Source organism: Oncorhynchus gorbuscha, linkage group LG22 (assembly GCF_021184085.1).
Source record: "Oncorhynchus gorbuscha isolate QuinsamMale2020 ecotype Even-year linkage group LG22, OgorEven_v1.0, whole genome shotgun sequence".
Lineage (NCBI taxonomy): Eukaryota > Metazoa > Chordata > Actinopteri > Salmoniformes > Salmonidae > Oncorhynchus > Oncorhynchus gorbuscha.
In genome coordinates, this window is record NC_060194.1 from 52,370,185 (window position 1) to 52,382,308 (window position 12,124).

Below are 12,124 nucleotides of genomic sequence, written 5' to 3' on the forward strand. Positions count from 1 at the left end.
ATAATAGAGACAGTAGATCTAGCAGGTCTGTTATAATATTATAGTGACAGTAGATCTAGCTGGTCTGTCATAATATAATAGAGACAGTATATCTAGTTGGTCTGCCATAATATAATAGAGACAGTAGATCTAGCTGGTCTGTCATAATGTAATAGACAGTAGATCTAGCTGGTCTGTCATAATATAATAGAGACAGTATATCTAGTTGGTCTGTCATAATATAATAGAGACAGTATAACTAGTTGGTCTGTCATAATATAATAGAGACAGTAGATCTATCTGTTCTGTTATAATATAATAGAGACAGTATATCTACCTGGTCTGTCATAATATAATAGAGACAGTATATCTAGTTGGTCTGCCATAATATAATAGAGACAGTAGATCTAGCTGGTCTGTCATAATGTAATAGACAGTAGATCTAGCTGGTCTGTCATAATATAATAGAGACAGTAGATCTAGCTGGTCTGTCATAATATAATAGAGACAGTATATCTAGCTGGTCTGTCATAATATAATAGAGACAGTAGATCTACATGGTCTGTCAAAATATAATAGAGACAGTAGATCTAGCTGGTCTGTCATAATATAATAAAGACAGTATATCTAGTTGGTCTGTCATAATATAATAGAGACATAGAGACAGTAGAATTAGCTGGTCTGTCATAATATAATAGAGACAGTAGATCTAGCAGGTCTGTTATAATATTATAGTGACAGTATAACTAGTTGGTCTGTCATAATATAATAGAGACAGTAGATCTAGCTGGTCTGTCATAATGTAATAGACAGTAGATCTAGCTGGTCTGTCATAATATAATAGAGACAGTATATCTAGTTGGTCTGTCATAATATAATAGAGACAGTATAACTAGTTGGTCTGTCATAATATAATAGAGACAGTAGATCTATCTGTTCTGTTATAATATAATAGAGACAGTATATCTACCTGGTCTGTCATAATATAATAGAGACAGTATATCTAGTTGGTCTGCCATAATATAATAGAGACAGTAGATCTAGCTGGTCTGTCATAATGTAATAGACAGTAGATCTAGCTGGTCTGTCATAATATAATAGAGACAGTAGATCTAGCTGGTCTGTCATAATATAATAGAGACAGTATATCTAGCTGGTCTGTCATAATATAATAGAGACAGTAGATCTATCTGTTCTGTTATAATATAATAGAGACAGTATATCTACCTGGTCTGTCATAATATAATAGAGACAGTATATCTAGTTGGTCTGCCATAATATAATAGAGACAGTAGATCTAGCTGGTCTGTCATAATATACTAGACACAGTAGATCTAGCTGGTCTGACATAATATAATAGAGACAGTAGATCTAGCAGGTCTGTTATAATATTATAGTGACAGTAGATCTAGCTGGTCTGTCATAATATAATAGAGACAGTAGATCTAGCTGGTCTTTCTAAATATAACAGAGACAGTAGATCTAGCTGGTCTGTCATAATATAATAGAGACAGTAGATCTAGCTGGTCTGTCATAATATACTAGACACAGTAGATCTAGCTGGTCTGACATAATATAATAGAGACAGTAGATCTAGCTGGTCTGTCATAATATAATAGAGACAGTAGATCTAGCAGGTCTGTTATAATATTATAGTGACAGTAGATCTAGCTGGTCTGTCATAATATAATAGAGACAGTAGATCTAGCTGGTCTTTCTAAATATAACAGAGACAGTAGATCTAGCTGGTCTGTCATAATATAATAGAGACAGTATATCTAGTTGGTCTGTCATAATATAATAGAGACAGTATAACTAGTTGGTCTGTCATAATATAATAGAGACAGTAGATCTAGCTGGTCTGTCATAATGTAATAGACAGTAGATCTAGCTGGTCTGTCATAATATACTAGACACAGTAGATCTAGTTGGTCTGTCATAATATAATAGAGACATAGAGACAGTAGAATTATCTGGTCTGTCATAATATAATAGAGACAGTAGATCTAGCAGGTCTGTTATAATATTATAGTGACAGTAGATCTAGCTGGTCTGTCATAATATAATAGAGACAGTATATCTAGTTGGTCTGCCATAATATAATAGAGACAGTAGATCTAGCTGGTCTGTCATAATGTAATAGACAGTAGATCTAGCTGGTCTGTCATAATATAATAGAGACAGTATATCTAGTTGGTCTGTCATAATATAATAGAGACAGTATAACTAGTTGGTCTGTCATAATATAATAGAGACAGTAGATCTATCTGTTCTGTTATAATATAATAGAGACAGTATATCTACCTGGTCTGTCATAATATAATAGAGACAGTATATCTAGTTGGTCTGCCATAATATAATAGAGACAGTAGATCTAGCTGGTCTGTCATAATGTAATAGACAGTAGATCTAGCTGGTCTGTCATAATATACTAGACACAGTAGATCTAGCTGGTCTGTCATAATATAATAGAGACAGTAGATCTAGCTGGTCTGTTATAATATTATAGTGACAGATCTAGCTGTTCTGTCATAATATATTAGAGACAGTATTTCTACCTGGTCTGTCATAATGTAATAGAGACAGTAGATCTAGCTGGTCTGTCATAATATAATAGAGACAGTAGATCTAGCAGGTCTGTTATAATATTATAGTGACAGTAGATCTAGCTGGTCTGTCATAATATAATAGAGACAGTAGATCTAGCTGGTCTGTCATAATATAATAGAGACAGTATAACTAGTTGGTCTGTCATAATATAATAGAGACAGTAGATCTAGCTGGTCTGTCATAATGTAATAGACAGTAGATCTAGCTGGTCTGTCATAATATACTAGACACAGTAGATCTAGTTGGTCTGTCATAATATAATAGAGACAGTAGATCTAGCTGGTCTGTCATAATATAATAGAGACAGTATATCTAGCTGGTCTGTCATAATATAATAGAGACAGTAGATCTAGCTGGTCTGTCAAAATATAATAGAGACAGTATATCTAGTTGGTCTGTCATAATATAATAGAGACATAAAGACAGTAGAATTAGCTGGTCTGTCATAATATAATAGAGACAGTAGATCTAGCAGGTCTGTTATAATATTATAGTGACAGTAGATCTAGCTGGTCTGTCATAATATAATAGAGACAGTAGATCTATCTGTTCTGTTATAATATAATAGAGACAGTATATCTACCTGGTCTGTCATAATATAATAGAGACAGTATATCTAGTTGGTCTGCCATAATATAATAGAGACAGTAGATCTAGCTGGTCTGTCATAATGTAATAGACAGTAGATCTAGCTGGTCTGTCATAATATACTAGACACAGTAGATCTAGCTGGTCTGTCATAATATAATAGAGACAGTAGATCTAGCAGGTCTGTTATAATATACTAGACACAGTAGATCTATCTGGTCTGTCATAATATAATAGACACAGTAGATCTAGCTGTTCTGTCATAATATATTAGAGACAGTATTTCTACCTGGTCTGTCATAATATAATAGAGACAGTAGATCTAGCAGGTCTGTTATAATATTATAGTGACAGTAGATCTAGCTGGTCTGTCATAATATAATAGAGACAGTAGATCTAGCTTGTCTGTCAAAATATAATAGAGAGAGTAGATCTAGCTCTGCTGTGATAATATAATAGAGACAGTAGATCTACCTGGTCTGTCATAATATAATAGAGACAGTATATCTACCTGGTCTGTCATAATATAATAGAGACAGTAGATCTAAATGGTCTGTCAAAACATAATAGAGACAGTAGATCTAGCTGATCTATCATAATATAATAGAGACAGTAGATCTACCCAATAGAGACGTAGAGACAGTAGATCTAGCTGGTCTGTCATAATATAATAGAGACAATAGATCTATCTGTTCTGTCATAATATCATAGAGACAGTAGATTAACCTGGTCTTTCATAGTATAATAGAGGCAGTAGATCTATCTGGTCTGTCATAATATTACAGAGACAGTTGATCTATCTGGTCTGTCATATTATAATAGAGACAGTAGATCCAGCTGGTCTGTCATAATATAATAGAGACAGTCAATCTAGTTGGTCTGTCATGATATAATAGAGACAGTAGATCTATTTGGTCTGTCATAATATAATAGAGACAGTAGATCTAGCTGGTCTGTCATAATATATTAGAGACAGTAGATCTAGCTGGTCTGTTATAGTACAATAGAGACAGTAGATCTAGCTGGTCTGTCATAATATAATAGAGACAGTAGATCTAGCTGGTCTGTCATAATATTACAGAGACAGTTGATCTATCTGGTCTGTCATATTATAATAGAGACAGTAGATCTAGCTGGTCTGTCATAATATAATAGAGACAGTAGATCTAGTTGGTCTGTCATAATATAATATATACAGTAGATCTAGTTGTCTGTCATAATATAATAGAGACAGTAGATCTAGCTGGTCTGTCATAATATAATAGAGACAGTAGATATAGCTGGTCTGTCATAATATAAGAGAGACAGTAGATCTAGCTGGTCTGTCATAATATCATAGAGACAGTAGATTAACCTGGTCTGGCATAGTATAATAGAGGTGGTAGAGCTAGCTGGTCTGTCATAATATAATAGAGACAGTTGATCAAGCTGGTCTGTCATATTATAATAGAGACAGCAGATCTAGCTGGTCTGTCATAATATAATAGAGACAGTAGATCTAGCTGGTCTGTCATAATATAGTAGAGACAGTAGATCTAGCTGGTCTGTCATAATATAATAGAGACAGTAGATCTACCTGGTCTGTCAAAATATAATAGAGACAGCAGATCTAGCTGGTCTGTCATAGTACAACAGAGACAGTAGATCTCGCTGGTCTGTCATAATATAATAGCGACAGTAGATCTAGATGGTCTGTCGTAATATAATAGAGGCAGTAGATCTAGTTGGTCTTTCATAATATAATAGAGATAGTAGATCTAGCTGGTCTGTCATAATATAACATAATAGAGACAGAATATCTAGCTGGTCTGTCATAATATAATAGAGACAGCAGATCTAGCTGGTCTGTCATAATATAATAGAGACAGTAGATCTTGCTGGTCTGTCATTTTATAATAGAGACAGTAGATCTACCTGGTCTGTCAAAACATAATAGAGACAGTAGATCTGGCTGGTATGGCATAATATAATAGTGGATCAACCGAAATTAGAACCCTAACCCTAACCCTAGGTCACAATGGTTGAACACCTACCCAGATTGGGACGGTTGATGGGAGGAGAATGGGGGTATGGACGGAGGACAAAGCCATACATATGTCTCAGGAAGAAGGGTTCCGTCCCCTTAATTCCCCACATCAGCACAGGTGTTGGTGACTACTCTTTACCTCTAAAGAAAGCTATCATGCTGAAACGACAGGTCTCTGTTTGTTGTTTGTTTTAATTTCTGAAAGTTCCCTTGATAGATGTTTTGCTCTAACAAACTATACAACAATAGTACTGTGGAATTCAGCAGATGAAGGCCTCCTGGACTAGAAAATTCACTCGAAAGGAAGCCCCAGTGAGAACAAACGCCTGAAAAAGGATTAAGGTGTAAGATTTTTTGTATCTTTTTAACCTATTTGAACATTGCTAATTCCATGGACAATTTCCTTTGGTTAGTGGATCATTACCAGAGAAAATACGGATCACTGGATGGACACCATTATGTGTATCTTGGCGGATCATTATGATTCAGTCCTGGCAGCGGGGTTACTGGAGATGGGGAGATTTGATATCAATTCCTTTGAGCGAGCTGTTGCTTGTGCAAGGACTAGATATAGACGCAAGTTTACTCAATCATCAGTGGCAACGTTAAAGTCTATGCTTCCCAAGGCCAGCACTGGTGCCGGTGAGGCCCAGGCCCAGGCCAATTGACTATGGTGGACTTTCTGCCTTTGTTGGGGGTTCTGTCTCCAGCTCCCAGTAATGTGGAAGGGGTGGGAGATGGCAGTCCGGCAGGTGGGTTAGTCCATCGTGGGCCTAAAAATGGACCTATCAGCTCTAGAGCTGGATCCAGTGAAACGGGTGGGGAAACTATTTCAGTAATGGCTGAAACACATTCCCCTATACCCCAAGTACTTGCTGGAGATCCATTGACTACAGATTTATCGCCAGGGGGGACTGATATCTGGAAGCAAACACAGGCGAGGTCTTCTCTTGATCATAGTCCTAAGAAGTCTTTATACAGTAATGTTGTCCTACAATGTAGTAATACTATCACCTCTTTATCTGACTCTGGCCAGGAGGACCCTGGAGTTGGAGGGGAGCGGGAACCGTGGGGGGGGATGAACATATAAGTGGCGACAAAACAGAATGTTCTCTGATTACGCCCGTGTCTGAGCCCCCTGGGGGGTCCCGCATTGCTGCCGCTCCAGTCCTCCCGCTGCTACTCTCTTCGGGGACTTTGCCTCTTGGTGAAGGTAAGAGTAGAACAGAGGGATTAGCCCCAGCCCCATTTTACCTTTATTTTACTAGGCAAGTCAGTTAAGAACAAATTCTTATTTTCAATGACGGCCTAGGAACAGTGGGTTAACTGCCTGTTCAGGGGCAGAACGACAGATCTGTACCTTGTCAGCTTGGGGATTTGAACTTGCAACCTTTCAGTTACTAGTCCAACGCTCTAACCACTAGGCTACCCTGCCGCTTTGAAACAGTTAGGCACCCAAATTCTATCAGGAAAATTTGGGATTGGGAATTTACAATAAGAAAACCAATTGTTATAATTGGAGATTCCAATATCTCACGGATACCTGGGTTTGCTGACCCCAGAGTGCAAGCAGACAGCTTCCCTGGGGCCACATTCCACCATCTAAAAGGGGTAGTAGAAAAATTGGAACAACACCCAACAGTGGAGAAGGTGCTTCTATCGGGGGGTTTAACCAGAAGGGGGTTATGGTTCCCATTTGGGAACGAACCCTCCCACGTTCAGCTGGAACGTGGCACAATGGAACGCAAAAATATTCATCGAAATATTTAACCTCCACACATTAACAAGTCCAATAGCTCAAATGAAAGATAAACACCTTGTTCATCTACCCAGCAAGTCAGATTTCTAAAATGTTTTACGGCGAAAACATAGCACATATTTATGTCAAACCACCACCAAAGACACAGCTAATTTAAATAGCCAAGTTGAACAAAATATGCAATCAACAAACGCAGGATTAAAAGAAAAATAATTCACTAACCTTTTGAAAATCTTCATCAGATGACAGTAATATAACATGTTACACAGTACATTTGTTTTTTTCAATAATATGCCATTTATATCCATAAATCTCTGTTTACAATGACGCCATGTTCAAAACATGCTACTCAAATGTCCGGAGAAATGATGATAGCTCCGTCAGATAACATCAGATAACAAGCAATACACATCATAAACTTTAACTAAATATACATGTTCTACACATAGATAGAAACCGCTGTGTTACATTTATTTTTAACGTTACAGAATTCGTTCACTAGGCTATAATATGAGACGGCGCTCAGAAATTAGCATTACGTCTCCTCTATCTTGGAGTCCACAGAAACCCAAATTTACCACATAAATATTCCCTTACCTTTGATGTTCTTCCATCAGAAGACCTGGAAGGAGTTATACTTACCAAAAACATCGTTTGGTTTTGAAGTCTGTGTCTTTAGGTTATCAAACGCGACAAATTCCGGTCTAAATGCAGCCAAAATTCTAGTGGATGCGCACCAAAACTTCAAAATTACATATTATATGTTGACTAAACTGGTCAAGCTAAGTGCAGAATCAAGCTTTAGCATGTTATAAACGTGGAAAACAATCCCTAGCACGAACAGAAACACCGACATCGTTGGTCAATCCTGAAAGAAAGAGAGCTCTGGAGCGTCCGCGCGCATGAAAGTACTTGTTTTTTCGCGTGACCCGCAGGTTTCAGCCCGCCTAAAGTCTCGTGGGCGCGCGATTCTCACAATGGCAAGCCCCATTGAAAGCAGACATCGCACTGAAGACATAGAAACTGTTCCCAGGTCTGTAGCTGCTTGGGAAGGGTGGGGCGATGATGTCAAAGTTGGGCCAACTTTTCTGATGACAAGAGAGAGTTTGGGAGAATGGCTGCCCTGAGAGTTCTGCTTTACATACAGACATACTTTGAATGGTTTTAGAAGCTTTAGAGTGTTTTCTATTCAATAATAATTATTATATGCATATATTAGCAATTTTTTTCTGTTTACTATGGGCACGCAATTCCTCCAAAGGGGGAGGTAGTCAGCCCTATCCTTAACAGGTTTTAAACAATTGCCTTCTGAAACAGCTGGCGTTGACCTCCTGGAAGCAACTACAACAACTGTTGAAAATGGCGGAAAGTAAATTTCCCAATGCAATACTCTACGTGTCCATTATCAACTATTCAGATAGACTTGAAAAACAGCAACTTGGATCAACTTAATCAAAAGATCCTAGAGCAATGTAACTACTTACCTGAGATTAGCAAACTTAGGTTCCACACACTGCCACATGACCCAGCACACTGGGCATTTGAAACAGCAAATATCATTTTTAACTTTTGGCTGGATAATTTAAGCATGTAAGGGGAGGGAATGGAAATAACTTGGATTGGGCGCCTCAACACGAAAGATCTTAAGGGCATGAATGAAAAATATTAAATTTACTTTGGTTTACTTACCTGATGGGAGGGGTATTTACCTTGGCTTTACTTACCTGATGGGAGGGGTATTTACCTTGGCTTTACTTACCTGATGGGAGGAGTATTTACCTTGGCTTTACTTACCTGATGGGAGGGGTACTTACCTTGGCTTTACTTACCTGATGGGAGGGGTATTTACCTTGGCTTTACTTACCTGATGGGAGGGGCTTTTTACCTGATGGGAGGGGTATTTACTTACCTGATGGGAGGGGTACTTACCTTGGCTTTACTTACCTGATGGGAGGGGTATTTACCTTGGCTTTACTTACCTGATGGGAGGGGTACTTACCTTGGCTTTACTTACCTGATGGGAGGGGTATTTACCTTGGCTTTACTTACCTGATGGGAGGGGTATTTACCTTGGCTTTACTTACCTGATGGGAGGGGTCTTGGTGCAGGGACATGGGTTGTTTTGTTCTTTGTTGGGGGGGGGGTAGTGGGGAGAGCCGCCCATTATAAATGTTTGTTTATTGTATGATTTATTTATGTTGACTCGTCCATGGTGGATTTGCCATTGTCTGATAGCACTTATGATTGTCTTTAAAATATGTACTTCCTATTTAATTATTTATTTATTTATGGATCTACTTACTGACCCTAAACATGATGGCACTTATTTTGATCATATTCTTGGATTTTTTTGTAGTGTGGCGTGGCTTCACCTTTTCCTAATATTTTGTAATACTTTTATAGCACTTATCTTGGGTTGAAAGTATTTTCTTTGTTTGATGGCACTTATGATTGTTTTAAATATGTACTTTTTATTTTGTGTATTCATTGGGTGGTTCATCTTGTAGTCCCTAATCCCCCACCCTAACTCTAGATTCCCATACCTAATCTTAGGTTAACCCCGACCTGTACTCTTATGCTGATCCTAACCCACAACCCAAACTGAATTCTAACCTTAACCCCTAGTTACCCTAACCCTGAGACCCTCATGCCTAAACCTAACCCTAACCCCCAACCCTAACCCTAACCCTGAGACCCTCATGCCTAACCTTAAACCTCTAGACCTTCATACCTGATCTTAATTCAACCTTGACCTGTACTCTAATCCTGACCCTTATTGTAACCCCAATCTGAATACAGACCTTAATCCATAGCTCTTAAATCCTCAGCTTAATCCTTAAGCTTATATCCCTACAACCCCATATTTAATCCGAATTCCTTACTCTCTATATCTATTTTAACTTCTAGATTCTCATACCGAACCTTTCCTCCTAGACCACCGCTTTGACCTTGGCACTTGGCCTCTATTCTTAGTTTAGAATATCTGGTTCTTAACCTAAACCCTATTTTAATGTCTGATTCTGGTCTTGCTTTTATAGCCTTTTTTTATCATTTAAAGTATATTATACATAAGTCTTACCATTTATCCTAAAGGGGTTGACTGTGCCAGTGCACATCAGATTTGTCTGTCACTTATTGAACCTAACCCTAACAAAACACTAACTGCAAAGGGGAACAGAGTAATGTCAAAATCAATCAATATTACTAAGGGACATAATTACATCTGCTCCTCTTTCACCCACAGGAGGCGCCAGGCAAGGGGTACAGACAAGGACAGGGAAACTCAAGGGGCATATGACGATGATGAAAGGGCAAGACAATGGGCAACACCCCAAAGCTCCCAAATCCGAACCCCCACAAAATAACGAATATAGCTGTGCCTCTGCCTGTCCAGGGTCCCTGTACAACTGGCGCCTCAAAATACCCACCATCACCCCCACCACAGCCCCATCTTCAACCCCAACCACACCCTAAACCCACACACCCTTCCCAAAAACCCTTCTATCACAAGGCTAGGCCGAACTACAAGGTGGCAGATTGGAACATTGAGGGACACACACCAACACTCATCATAGGAGACACAAACCTCAACCGGGTCCCACCATTCAATAACCCCAACATCCAGGTAGACAGTTACCCAGGGGCAACATTCTATCACTTCATAAAAGTACTGGAGAAAACCCCTATACACACAGACACAGCGACTGTTGTTATCTCGGTGGGCTTGAACAATAAAGACCATGACCCATTCCAAACATCACTAAAACAGCTGGCAGGTATGCACAAGGAGGCAAAGAAAACATTTCCAAACACAACAATATACATTCCTGTCATCAGCCATTCACCTCTTCTTACCCCACAGCAGAAGAGAAACCTTAAGCTCATCAACGCTTACATCACCACTAACTTCCCAACCCTATTAGAGATCCCACAAGACACATTTCACACAACAACAGATCTCATACACTGGACATCCACCACAGCAGACCTCATCTTTCAACACTGGTGTAGACAGTTAAATGTACATTAACCACAAGCCACAGTTTGGATAGAAATAACTTTTCTTGCAATCTCTATCCTTCCCAAGGGGAGCAGCGGACCGGTCAACAACTAATATCATTAATCTTTCCAAATCTTTCATACCCACAGCAGCACAAGTAAAGCTCCTGGAGAGAGGGTTGACATTCATCCCTCGCCCAAACAAATTTGATTGGGAGGAACTTCAAAAGGGACACCCACAAATATCATAGAAGACTTAAACTGTTGGACTATTTTGACTACAACACAGAGGACAATCACCTACCATTTACTTTACCATCTACCTGGGAACCTAAAACCTCCCAGATAGATGGTAGAATCAAGAGACTAATCAGAATAGACAAAAACACACTTCACAACCATCAGACCACTTCATGGAGAGGATTGGACCCATAGTTGTTCCCTCCCATACACACATATTCACGATAGATATTGATAGCCTATACACCAACATAAATACAGCAACAGGAATACAAGCAATTAGAAATATCTTTAAGAGATACCCAGACAACACTAGACCGGACAAAGAAATATTACAACTATTAGAAATCAGCCTGACTAGCAATGACTTTTTATTCAATTATCATTATTACCTGCAGGTGGAGGGAACAGCTATGGGCAAAAAAATGTGCACCTGATTATGCCAATATATACATGGCTGAATGGGAGAGAGAGGCACTGGCCAAGTGTCCATATCAACCCACTTTCTATTACCGCTTTTTAGATGACATAATAGGAGCCTGGCCCCACGACGTCCAGTTATTCACAAACTTTATAAACATTCTCAACGGTCATCATCCATCCATCAAGGTTAAATACACAATTCATCCGCAAGAAGTCAACTTCTTAGACACAACAGTTTTTTTCAGTAATAACAATCAATCACAGAAAACACTACACACTAGAGTTTACTTTAAACCAACAGACACACATGCTTTACTTCATAAACACAGTTACCATCCCAAACATACATTTAAGGGAGTAATAAAATCACATTTAAGGGAATAATAAAATCACAAATTATACGGTTCTACAGGATATCATCTTGCAAGCAAAACCTGGATTATGCAATAAATACACTATTCAATGTACTTAGAAGAGGATATTCAAAACGATTTTTAAGA